At 50.0% G+C, this 12860-nt stretch overlaps 1 long non-coding RNA gene across 1 annotated transcript in view; it reads left to right on the top strand.

Moving 5' to 3' along the window:
• Positions 1 to 12860, top strand: part of LOC113205214 (uncharacterized) — a 71826-nt gene that overhangs the window by 24482 nt on the left and 34484 nt on the right. Inside the window, exon 2 of the long non-coding RNA XR_003303336.2 lies at positions 9148 to 9192. This is a non-coding gene — a long non-coding RNA (uncharacterized LOC113205214). The remainder of the gene's footprint in view (positions 1 to 9147; positions 9193 to 12860) is intronic.

The following is a 12860-nucleotide window of genomic DNA, read 5'->3' on the forward strand; positions in this document are numbered from 1 at the left end:
ATAAATAGTTCCTTGATTCAAGTGCAAGCTGGCACCATCGAAACAAGACAATATTGTCTTTGAAATAATATTCTCCTCGTATTGGAAAGAAAATATCAGCTTATATTTCAAGAGTATATTTGATCTTGTGTCAGCATGCACTTGAAACAAGAAAAATTTTACTTGAAACAAGAAAATATTGGGGGGGGGGGGAGGAGGAAAGGTCGGTATCAAACTGCATTGGTCAAAATCGTAAATTTTCAATTTTGTTCGTAAAACTTTCCTTTCATAAGAATTTTGTGAATCATAATTTTTTGAATGACAACGCCACACTGTTATCGCGCCTGTTCTGAGCGAGGCGCCGCCGCTCCCGCTTCCTGCAATATGAATAGGCGGGGCGCTTGCGACGCAAATAAAGCCAATACGCAGAGCGTTGCGCGTTTCATCAAACTGAATCATCTCGCCGCTGCTGCTGTCCACGCAAAGGGGCGCGTTGCGGTCGAGGGGCGGGGCGAACGATCAGCTCACGCAACGGGACAGGCACGGCGCAGTGGCGCTTCTGACGTTATGGAAACCAAAATAAAAACCAAAAAGTTCAGAATCGCAATGGTCAAAACGAGGTGTTTTTTCATCAACTGATTTTGGCTAAGCGCTTAGGAAATTGGTTCATCTCTGAACAGTAAATCAGTTTTTTCATCTGCTAATAGATTGCGAAAAAGACCCTTTTTTACCAAGTGGGCGTGCCTTAAGGTTTATTTTTTCATTGTTTCATCTCATATGATGGCTAGTAGCCAAACTCCCCGAAGAAGTGGATTTTGCGTTAACTGTATCGCCATACCGGCTGAAACAATGTGTGATTCAGGCAGGGTTTAGAGCTGCGCTCGTTCGTGCCGGTTCGGCTGGCGCTCTGTTCTCATACTGTGCAGCCAGTTATTTATTGGAAATGATGATGACTTCGGCAAATGTTCGAAGAACTGCGCTATCCACTCTCGCCAAAGGGCAGTGATAATGCGAATGAACCCGGTGAAAAGGGGGGGGGGGGGCGTTAGTTGGATATCCTCGCCATAGGGCTGGGATTAGTTGGCGCGCGCTTCTGTTCCAACAACACCGCGCTGCGTTTTCCAAAGGCCTTGTGCGCATTGCCCGTTGGGGCCGCGGGGGCCGCGGGGCAACACTTCTGTGAATAAACAATAATAAACCGGGGGGACGATAAATCGAATGAAAGCGCGACCCGATAAGCAAAGGCCCGGAGCCAGCGGCAGTGCTGACGCTGCTGCTGCGGCCCTACAGTTCGTGGACATTCAGCTCTCGTGATGCAGCCGGTCGTTGGCAGTTTGTTGGCACACCAGCCGATAGGGGACATTTAATCTGTTTTAATTTATTTTTTGTAACATCTTTTTGCGCTTCCAATTTCAAGTAATCTTGCATCTTTTCGAATTCCTTCACTAAACGATGCAGCATACCTTTGCGGGATGGAACCGGTCTACTCTACCGCGCGTATATAACGAATTCTCTTAAAATATATGTGTCCAGTGGGGGTCATCTCCCACTCGGCATAATAAACTAGTTTAACGATTGATCGAGGAATGACACGCAGCAGCGTTCCCACGACGAGTTTTATCAGTCGGAGTGGAGGCAGTAGTAGTAGTAGTTGTTGGGCCGCGCCGAAAACTCGAAATAACATTAGGCATTCCGAAACGAAACGGGAGTATCTCCGCCAAGATTCTCACGCAGTCGATACATTATGCATACACTCGCCTGGCTGGCCCGTCCGCCCGGCTCTGGCGGAGGTCAGTGCTGCCGGACCGGGTTGGGTGGGCCTCGGCCTCGGGCCTCCGCTGGACACAGCACCCTCGCCTCCCGCTGAACTGGACGGGGTGGGGCCAAGGCGCTGTGCACGTCCGCGACGACAAACGACTCGGTTTAATGCGAGACGCGCACTCTACGCTTGTTAGGGTATGGTCAAATTCGAGAATTCAGTTGTAAACTGTTTCCAAATTTGGTTCCAACGCTTTGCAGCGCAAAAGCACTTAGCAGGTTAGTATACTTGTTTTGAGTGGCTTGTAAGGATTTTTTTCGTCTATCGAAGCAACACACTGCGCTTTGGGAAACATGAAATAACGCATTATTTGCATTGGAAAGGGTGTTGTTGGAAGTTCTCCGAACTATCTTATTTTGAGTTTTGTTAGGATTTCGCTAGTAACGTCGAAATGAGCTGTTAATCCTTTGCTGTATGTTGTTATTTTTCGTCACAAGTTGTCAACAGCAACATAATCGCAATTAAATCCAAATTAAGTGGCATTGTTTCTTACCACTGACCACGGAGTGCGTGTCTCGGACGGTGGACGGCGCCAACCTGTCCTGTCGGACGAGCTCCCCTCCTTCAAGGTGTTCATCCTTGGAGATATGTAAATGTTTGGTGAATTAAGGTCGACCTGTTCGCGTGGCTTCGCACAATGAGTCCGCACCCCTTCTTTCCCATCCCCATGATACGGGGTGTGATCACACATCAAGTGCAGGAGGGATAAAGGGGCGAGTGCAAAAAAACGCACATCGGCATCCTTTCCCGCGACCCAAGCAAAAAATAAAACAGGCACCACTTCCTCTTGTTTTTTAGTCCTTCGTAGCTCGTGGGGTGGATGGCAGAGACCGTCCACTGGACAAGCGCGTGTATACACTAGGGTGGCCAGACGGAACTTCTGAGCTGCCGCTGCTGCTCCAAGACGCTCTGGACCTGTTGGACGTAAACTGGACCCGAATGTCCTTGACCGGGCCGGAGTGCGCTGGAGTGACCAACTCGACCACCACGGATTACGTCGTTTGGTAAACGGACTGAGAGGAGCATGGGGATGAGGAGCTCTCTGTCGCACCTCGACCGAGACCGAGATAAGGCCGTGAACGAAGGCACAGCCAGTAAATTGAAAACGTCTTGACTGCTTATAGCTGTTGTTTTTTTTTTACGTGTATCCGATATTTACTTGCTTACCTCCGTACTACAGTATGTGCCCGAGACCACACCACCGCAAATGACGGAGTAAGATTTTGCTCTCAGAACAGAAGGGCAAGATCAATGACCCTAAAAATATCGCTCCGTGAGCCAGATCTTTCATCTTTCTCTGTTTGTCATAACTTTCAGTCTTCAACCAATATGAGTGAGAATTCTGTCTACGGTTGGGCGTGATCGGGGATATCTCACCTCTTTAGTGAGACCTCGGTGCACACGACTCAAATACAACGAGCCCCAAAATCATCGCTTTGATTCAGCGTGAAAAAAGGGTCTCGCTACTAAACTTTCAGAGCTAATCAGTTTTATGGGTGATGCGGTGGACTCGACTGACGTGTTGAGTGCAGTTGGGCCTCTTTGAGGGAGGGTGGGTTCGGAGGGTGGTGCCGAACTGACCCCTGCCCGGCGCGGCCCGGCCTGGACCATGCCGGCCAGTGTGCCATTCCTGACCTAGGACAACCAAGCGGCCGAACCTCTCGGACCCTCCGCAGTGTGGTCTGGCGACAGACCATTTTGACGCCAGTCAACAATAATACACCTTAAAAAACCAGATGTAGATTCAAAGTTTTTTTTTGTAAACGGCCAGGATTTCCACGTTACGCCTCCATGAATCTGCAAAAACTACCATACTTTCCCTTTAAGTTCAGAGTTCTTGATCTCATTAAATCACACGGAAAAATAATGTTAAGTACCTCTCATCCATTGTTTTAATTACCTTGATGTTTTTGTAAAGTCACGCAATGCTGTTACAGTTAGTGCCGTTGGCAGTTTTTATGCCTTTCGAAAGGCTTCAAATACACAATGCACAAATGCACAATATTGCACGATATCGCCTCTCCTCGCTCTGTAAGTCCGGTTTCTCACACAGCCAGCATAATGCTGTGCAGTTGCACGCCGACTCACCCCGCCACGCTACGCCACGCAGCACAATGACTGGACTGGCCTGCTCAAGTCAGTGGCAAGACGCTGCCCATGCTATGGTCAGTTTACTTTCGGTGGCCGCGCCGTGCGCACAGTGCAGTGTGTGTGCACGTCGCTCGGGATCGCATACTGGAAAAGCGAAAGCGTTCATTTTCTTTCGTAATTTGTACGTTTCAGGGTTCAATAACTTTGCGCCGTTGCCCGTGGAACCCTGTAACTAGTGTAACAAGTCCTCAGTTTTTACTTTAAGACTCAAAACACTTAAGAGTGGCCTAAAATAGCTTTACAGTTTAGACTCCACGGCTAATTAGTTTCCTAGTTAGCAGACTGAAGTGGACTTTTGATTACTTTTCAGATTTATATTCAACATGAAAATCGACGTTCTCTACACTACGAGTTTGCTGCAATTGCGTGCTGAATGTGCCAGTGTCCAAATTTGTTGTTTGTTTTGAGATGTCAGTAAGAATGTGTCGTGTTGAGGGCAGTTTCGTCAGCAGAGATCCTTCGCGGGGTCTTGCGAATCATAAGCGCCATGTCAGTCGATGGTTTTGTCGTGTAACAGCTGGGGGTTGCCTTTGCTCAGTTAGTTGGATTTCTTGTCGACGTCCCCGGAGTCCGCTGGACTGGAAGCTATGGAAATTGCAAGAAGCACTCAAGGCGAGATGAAAATGACGGTCGTGCAGACTCAATTTGACGAAGCCATCTTCATCTCTCGAGTGGGGGCGGCGCGGCGGTGCGCTGTGGCGTGGCGCGGCGTGGGTCTCGCGGTGCCAGAATAAAGGAGGCAGCCATCTTGGAGCGTGGGGGGCGGGGGTGAGCGACGCGGGGGTAGCCCGCCCGCGGGCGGGGCGGGCAGGAGATGGGATTACAAAGACAGAGCGCGAGCGAGTGCGGGCGGGGGGAGAGACGGGAGATACGAACGCATACGAACGAACGAGCGGACGAACGCGCTCTCTCTCTCTCTCTCTCTCTCTCTCTCTCTCTCTCTCTCTCTCTCTCTCTCTCTCTCGGCCGCCCGCCCCTGCCCTGCCCGCCCCGGCCACCCTCTCTTTCCCCCACCACGCCCTCTTTCTCGTTCCGTTGTCATGACGACACCCCACTCGCACCCCCTGCCACCCCACCCCCCGCCCTCGCCGCCTCCGCTAGCTCGCGCAACTTTTCGCTCCACTCGGTTCGGGCCGGGCGCCCCCAGCTCGGCACAAGATGGCCGTCTTCTTGCGCGACTCACTAAACGGATTCCTTAATCCCTTTGAATTTGAACATCTTTTTGCAAAAATGTCATACAAGAATAAACTGATGAAATTGATTGTAAAATAAAATGTGCACAATTTGCTGATGAAATAGGCCATAGAAAATCTGTTAAAAGTATAGCGAGACTTTACTTGCTAGTTCTCAGGCCTTGGCCTAGCTGTTGAGTGTTGTGAAAGAGGTACTTGTTGAGTGGCAGAAGGCACCTTTCTTACCAAACCTTAATCGGAAAGTCTGTCCCCAGTTATTCTCCAGCACTCGGCTGTGGGGCGCTGTGCTGGGAGCCGAGGGGCGCGGCGGCGGGGCGCGGCGCACACCCGGCCGGTATTGATTTCCCGAGTTCCTCTGCGTTCGTTCTGCTCCTTCGGCACGCTGCCCGAACTCAACTTGCACCGCGAAAACAACTTGTCTCTCTGGTCGGTTCCTAGTAGTGGGGAATTGCTCCGGTCTTGTTGTATGTTCGTCCAAAGAGAAGGCTGCTGTGGGAAGGGAACGAGGTGGATTCGAAACGGTTGTATTTGCTGTTGTAAACTTATCTAAGCCTTACTGTTAGGAATATTTTCTGATTACCCAACGATTGCTTGGTACGTGGCAACTGTGAAATCCCAACACTTAATCGTTGTCAAAAATCGAGCATTTTTCTATCTCAATGTGAAAAAGTTGTCGACCGGTCGTTAAAACTCCGAAAATTATTTCTCATGCGGAATGTGTGTGATTTCCTCGGAAATCACAAAGAGATCTGGAAACTTTTTTCACAACGAATTCTTCGGGAAGTTCTGACTTTTTTATATAACAGTTCAGCAAGCTCAATGCTTGCAGTTCGACTGCTAGTTTGTTTTTGTTCTGTATACTATTCACGGTAACTTTTTTTTTGCAACATGTCCCCGAAACTTCCTTTTTTGTATCTTCACAACACAATTCAGCATGCTTACGAAGAAAGGTGTCGCGCAAGGTGAAAACCTCGACCAACTCTGTAATGAGTTCGAAATACTCTGGAATGGAAACTCAAGTGTCGTACAGTATCACACTTATAAGTTCAGCACCATGGTGTCCGACACCTCAAGGTGCCAGCTAACCCAAGTGTCGGACACCCCTTGTCCTGCAGTTGAAAGTGTAGGACACTATGTGTCCTACAGTTAAAAGTGAAATACACAATATGTATTACAGTTTTAGGTTTAGCTGGCACCTTGAGATGTCGGACACCATGTGTCCGACACTTAAAACTCTAGTACACTTGGTGTCCTGCAGTTTTAAGTGCAGTACCCCTTGGTCCTGCACTTATAAGTGTGATACTGTGCGACACTTGAGTTTCCAGAGATACTCGTGTCCTATTTGTGCTGCTTAGGACATGAAGTATTTAGGATTGCTAGTCGACCACTCGCTACTGGTTCATGCCTTTGTCGCGTGCTGTTTAAATTTCGTGTTTACCGATTGAAAAATTTGTAAAATAGCAGTGTACTTTTGGAGCAAGCGGCCGTGGGGCGTGCGTGACTATTGGCACAGCGTGTGCCGTTTTACTGCGACAACGGCCTCAAATCGAGCGAGCGCTGCGCTGCGAGAGCTGTGCGGGGGCCTTTTGTGTTTGCAGTGCGAGGTTAAGTACGGCTTCATCGTGTGCCATTTGCATCTTTTATCCGGTACATTACGTGCGGCCCGCGCCCCACCGCCACGCCCTCGCTCGGCCCCACCTCGCTCCCTCTCTTTTCTCATCCTCTCTCTCTCTCTCTCTCTCTCTCTCTCTCTCTCTCTCGCCCAGTCGCTCGCCAGAGGTGAGCACACATTTAAATTACCCTTACTCTCCTTATCATCAAATAGCCCTCTGCCGCCGTTATCAGAATGGGCTCTCTGCCACGCCCCGCAGTGCCCTGCCCTGCCTCGCTACGTCCCGCTACGCCCCGCCACACTTCATCCGCATCCACTGGACCACGGCACCGGGCAGCGCCCTGAGAGGTCCGTAGTGTGATGCCTGTAAAAACAAAGACAACGAGAAGGAGTATTTTACGTATAATTTTGTCACCTCATTAAAATAGTTAATGTTCGTCGTGGACAGTTGGTTATGGTTGCTTGCATTCAGACACTACTGATGGGGAGACAGAATATTATACTTTTAGGATATTCAAATGGGGATCGATATAAATGTTAGCTCTTTCACCAAAAAACCAAAGTATTCGGTCGATAATCAATCACTTGTAAGGTGCCTTCATAGTGCCTTCATAGTTGACCCTTTGGAGTGCGTAAGTTATGTTGTTTGTCAAACACTCGCCCTTATGTTTTTAAACGCAACCTCTGTATATCCGGCACAGGCGTTGAACTTCAACCGCACAACTGTCGGAGGTGATGTCCTTTTTTGCATTTCTAAAATCGCAATTGTCTGTGGGTAGACCAAATTGAATGGATGCCGTCCACATTCATATGTGGATGTATCCACAGTTGACGAGAATATCACTTATCATTTCGTTTAAAGAATAAATTTATAGTGCAAATGCCAAAATCGTTGCAAACCACAGCAAACATTTTTCCGGGAACTTCCCGGTTGGATTCGGGAAGTACATTTTCCGGTTGCTCCAAATGTTATAACATGCATAGATATGACGAAAAATAGCATCCGGAAAATTACTTCCCGGATTCAACCGGGAACTTCCCCGAAATATATTTGCTGTGAACCTGAAGGCGAATGAGTATGGTGTGGACGACAGTGACAGCCCTGAAGAGCAAGGATCCGAAGGGTCGGAGAGAATGGCGAAAGTGAAAGGCCACACTCTGTGGCCCGGGACCACAAGCACAAGAGGACGGCCGCCTCCTCACAGCAGGGGCGGACCGGTATAGGGTCGCATAGCGGGGGCTGCCGGCCGGGCACAGGACAGCCGGTCCGGCCGCTTTGTACTTTTAAGTTCCGGGCTTTATGTCCCCAAACTGCAGACATTACGTTTTAAAGCTGTGTGGGGATGTTATCCGGGGCGTCGCAGGCCGGCTCCGCAGCAGGGGGTCTGACCGCCCTCCAGCTCGTCCAGTCCCCAGAGGCCCCAACGCCCTGGCCCGCCACGCCCCGCCACGCCCCGCCACGCGAGCCCGAAAGGGTTGAGGAGGGAAAAGGGCGAGAAAGGGTTGGCCTCTCGGCAGGCGTCCCAGGAATGGGCGGCATTGCCACACGCGCTCACACACACAGACACGGGCATTGCCCACACATACACATACACTCGCGCTCGTATGCCAAAAGATTACGAGTTATCGTTTTTGGGGGTCGCAAGGGGAAGAAGTGTGGGTGGGGCACAGTGAGCACAGTGTGGTATGTAGAGGATGGAGATAACATGCCTTTTCACCACAAGAGATGCGTAGATTTTCATTGTCGTGGATGCGTTTTCTAACGTCACGATTACACTCAAACAAAAGGGTATATGGCATTTGAACACTTTAAAGAAAGTGTGTGCCAAAATGTCTCACGTAAAAAGAAGCATGCCAACATGCCAGTCATGTCACATACACACACTGAAAAAAGCGTTTTGTCCTAATAATTAAAAAAGGGTTGAATCAAAGAAAATTTACTCCCTCAAACCAACTAAACATTTGATCAAGACTTCTAAACAAAATATAATCAGGTCGATCACACCTTTATCAACATGACTAAAACACGGGCGAGAAAAATTTGACTCTCGCAAGTAAAATTTTCTTGGTTTCTGTTTTTGTTGCGCGGATCAAACGGTTTTCTCAGTGCACAAAAGTGTGACGACCATGGAACATACTCTTCTGTTCTGTGTAACGTCTTACTATACGTCACACACTTTTATGTGAATGCTATCACTTTTTTATACGCATGTATCATTGTCAAAATAGTCTCACACGTTTTTGTGTGACATTTTGGCACGCCCTTGTAAGTGGCCAAATGTTAAAATCAAAAATGTGACGTAAATAGAAAAGTTTTGTTGTATTTACTATGCTCACTCTATGACTTGTATATGAACGCCTTGAACAGAAAAATGTGTTTCGTTATGTTTCAGATGCAGTTACGGGACTATGCAGAACTCTGCTACCTCACACATTAGGTAAATGCGGACTGACCATAATGAGCAACACCTGGGGATAATGCTTTTAATTGGTAATTGGCACATGGGGGGATCGCAGGCCTCTGTAAGTTGTGTAGAGCAATGATAATGCATTTATTCAAAGCTGCTTGTTTGCGTGTTCATTAAGGCTACTCTTCCGCACCCTGTTTTCTCTCCTTTTTTTCGAGGCAGTGGCGTGGAAAAGTGTCTATTGCCGCTAATTATTACCCCTGCGCCACCCTTTACGAGGCGCTAAAATGCTTCCCCCAACAACAACAACTCGACTTTGTTTTTCGCATTTTTTACGCCACCCTTCTCCCTTTTTTTGGTGACTATGTGATGCGCGCGTGTGAATGTGTACGAGTGTGAGACCACATCCGCATTGTGTTCTGCTCCCCTCGGCCGCACCAATTATACAGGACGCGCAGAAAAGGGCAGCAAAAAAAAACGGCGCGCGGGGGCATCACGGAAGCATATCATCATCATCCCCCTGGCGGTAAAACAATCGTGCTTGGCGGGGAAGGAAAAAAAACAGGGAGCTTGTGTGGCGTTGGTCCGGCGAGAGGCCCATCCCCAAGGGTGTCGCTGAGTACTTAATACCCTCCCGCCTCCCCTTGCTCTCCTCTTGTTTTTTAGTTCGCCTGCTCACGTGTGTGTCGTCCGTTGTCCCCCGAGCCCTTCTGTTACATGCGGTGGTGTGGCCTGTGGCGCGCGCGATCCCTCGGCACGGGGCACAGGTGCACATACGGACAAAAAACAATGGAAATCGGTTTATATATGCGGAGCAAAACAGTCGGGCCGTGTTGTGTATCGTGACATTCTTAGAGGCCGCTGTGTAGTTGTGAAATATGCTGAGAGCGTAAAGAATCGTATATTTATATAGTTGTTCAATGTATAGTTCAAGCCGTTTTTCAAATTGCCAATGTAATTTTTTTTTCTATGAAATTGCTCATTAACTTGAGAACATATTACGCGGCAAAATCTATGTCTGACTTTTTGACTTTTTTGAGGAAAAGAGGGGAAAACTTTGAGAAAAAACATTTGAGGTATAAAACTCGTCAAAAATGATAAGGGAATTCCCACTTCCTCAAAATCATACATTAGTTTTACCATGATTGCATTTTCGGTAATCTGTGTGTGTGTAAGGAGAATAAGTGATGTATATGCCTCGGCCGGAAACTTGTTTCGTCGAACAAATAGTATTCCATTTCCTGTTGATGTTACGTTGGGGTTGGCACCGCGGCCGGCACAGAGGCCATCCATTAGATTAGGGGCTGAACAAACACGGCCGCCTCGGCCGGCCACTCTCGGCGCGACAAGGCCGCCGTGGCGTTTAAAAACTCTCATTCGTTATCGCTGCCGCTGGATGCGGCCGGGCCGGGTCGTTCATCATCGTCATTAGCGCCGAGCTGCAGAGCAGGCGGACCTCGAGGCCGCGGGTCCGCCGCCGCCGCTGGAGCCGAAGGGGTTGCTCGTGCTTCCCGCGGCCGCCGCCAGGGTGCGCCACGAGCCGGCGGCCGCGTGCAGCCGCGAGCCTCCCCCTGGAGCCGGGTGGCGCGGCCGCGAGGCTGCTTGGGGTCGCACGGAGAGCTCGCCTGCGGGGCCGGCGCGCCTCGATGCGGGTCCCGTCGCGGCTCCCCGGCGACTGAGCGAGCTTCGGCCGGCCGCCACCAGAGCGAGCGACGGGCCGGCGCCGCGGCGCGCGAAAGAGCGCGCGAAGAAAACGCGGGGCGAAGCGCGCGGCGCGAAGAGTGGGGCGCCGCCACTTCCCCTACTTCCCCTTCTTCCAGTCCTTCCGTTCCTTCTGTCCGCCCCCCACCACCGGCGGGTGCGCGCGCCAATCGCGGCGCCGCTTTTCCCACCCCGCGTCGCGCCATCCCCTCCACGCGCGCACGCCCTCCCCTCCGACGCCGCTCGGCCGCGACGGGGTTCGACCACCCTCCGGCAGGGCGCGCCACCGACGCGTACCCCCCCTCCCCGGCAGCACCGGTCAGGGCTGGCGCGCTGGCGGCTAGGGTTTGAAACCGGCGGCGTGCTGCTCTCCAACACGTGGACCATATAATAGAGGCCTCGAAGGATATCAGCCTGCAAGTACAGCTACTTCCAGAGAGGGGTGAACACAGCGATGAGTCCTTTTTTAGGCATGACTTATACTTATGTTTCTAAATAAGTTGGTCAGATAACCTTGTTTTCTACGTCGAAAACAAAATAGGAAACTCTACTGTCCACCAATATTCATGTTGATTTACGCGGAATCGAGCGTAATACATTAAAATGTAGTTTCCTGAATACAGGCATCCGCTGATTCCTGCGAGGGGAGGGCCCCCAAGCCACCCTACCTCTCTCCGCCCTTGTGCGGGTGTCGTGTGTGTGTGTGTGTGTCCGCGCGCGCGTCCGTGTGCGCCGCTTGCATGTGCGTGCGAGTGAGGGGTGCATGCGCGCGGCCCCGCGCGGACGGTAGGCATAAATAACAGCAGGTTCACCCGGCGAGCTGAAACTGAACACTGCCGCGGGGACGCACTCACATTTGTTACACTGTGCGTTGTGATGCGCCCGGGACGGCTCTGTGCTGGCCGCTGCAGACCGCACACGCTCAACAATCGCATCTTTTTGCTTATTCGTTGTTACAATTACAGTAATTATGCAAATGTTATACTTCCAGAAAAAGGTGAACAGCTATCAAATAGATATTTTTGTTTTTGTGATTCAACTTTCGCACTTGCTTTCACTCGTGTTGTGAGATCAGCAAACCGATAAGTCCTACTCTAACGTTTTTAAAGCATTTTGTACTGTTTGTTTGTATTGAACGCTATTGCGTGCCAAGTAAACTTTTTTTTACGAAGAATACTTTCTCACTGTAAAATAAAGTTCGTTTACCTAAGACTTGAATAAAAGTTTAAAGTTGACGCTAACCAAAAAACCATTCTTCCCTTCCTTTCAGAAAGCAGCGAGCGCCACTTACTCGCCTCGACAGGGAAATCTTTAACTATTAATCCCTTTCAGGCTTCAAAAGTGAAAACTAAACAATTTTATTTGCCGTGAATTTTCAACGTCGGCAATCAATAAAACAGTGCGGCACGCCGGGCGCGAGCCAATCTCCGCCACGCCGCACCACGCCCCGCGCTGCCGCTCGGCGTGGTAAAAATGGCGTGGGCCGCATAATTTCCCTGCGCTTTCCGTAATATCTATTGATGGCGTTGGGGTGATCCACGAGGGGTGGCACGCCGGGGTGGCGCGGGGGAGCGCAGCGCGCCAGCAGCAACGCCGCCGCCGCTGCTGCTGCTGCTGCTGCTGCTGCTGCTGCTGCTGCTGCTGCTGCTGCTGCTGCTGCTGCTGACGCGGATTTCAAAGTACACAGATGAAAAAGGGGCAATCGATGCGTAAAAACGAAAACGTGACCATTTCAGCAGCACTGCACATTTTTAATGATATCGATTCGAAGGTGAACTTTGTAAAGGCGTAGAGAATAATACCCTCGTCTACTTTTTTTTCACCTGACGTTGGTACACAAATTTTGTTGAATTCTTGCTAAACGAATTTGGCGTCATTGCGAACGAGTTGTACAATGAATCCAAGGCTGCTTGTACCCATGCCATGTGTATTTGCCATGGCCTCTCTCTCTCTCTCTCTCTCTCTCTCTCTCTCTCTCTCTCTCTCTCTCTCTCTCT

Source organism: Frankliniella occidentalis, unplaced genomic scaffold (assembly GCF_000697945.3).
Source record: "Frankliniella occidentalis isolate FOCC.00 unplaced genomic scaffold, Focc_3.1 Scaffold52, whole genome shotgun sequence".
Lineage (NCBI taxonomy): Eukaryota > Metazoa > Arthropoda > Insecta > Thysanoptera > Thripidae > Frankliniella > Frankliniella occidentalis.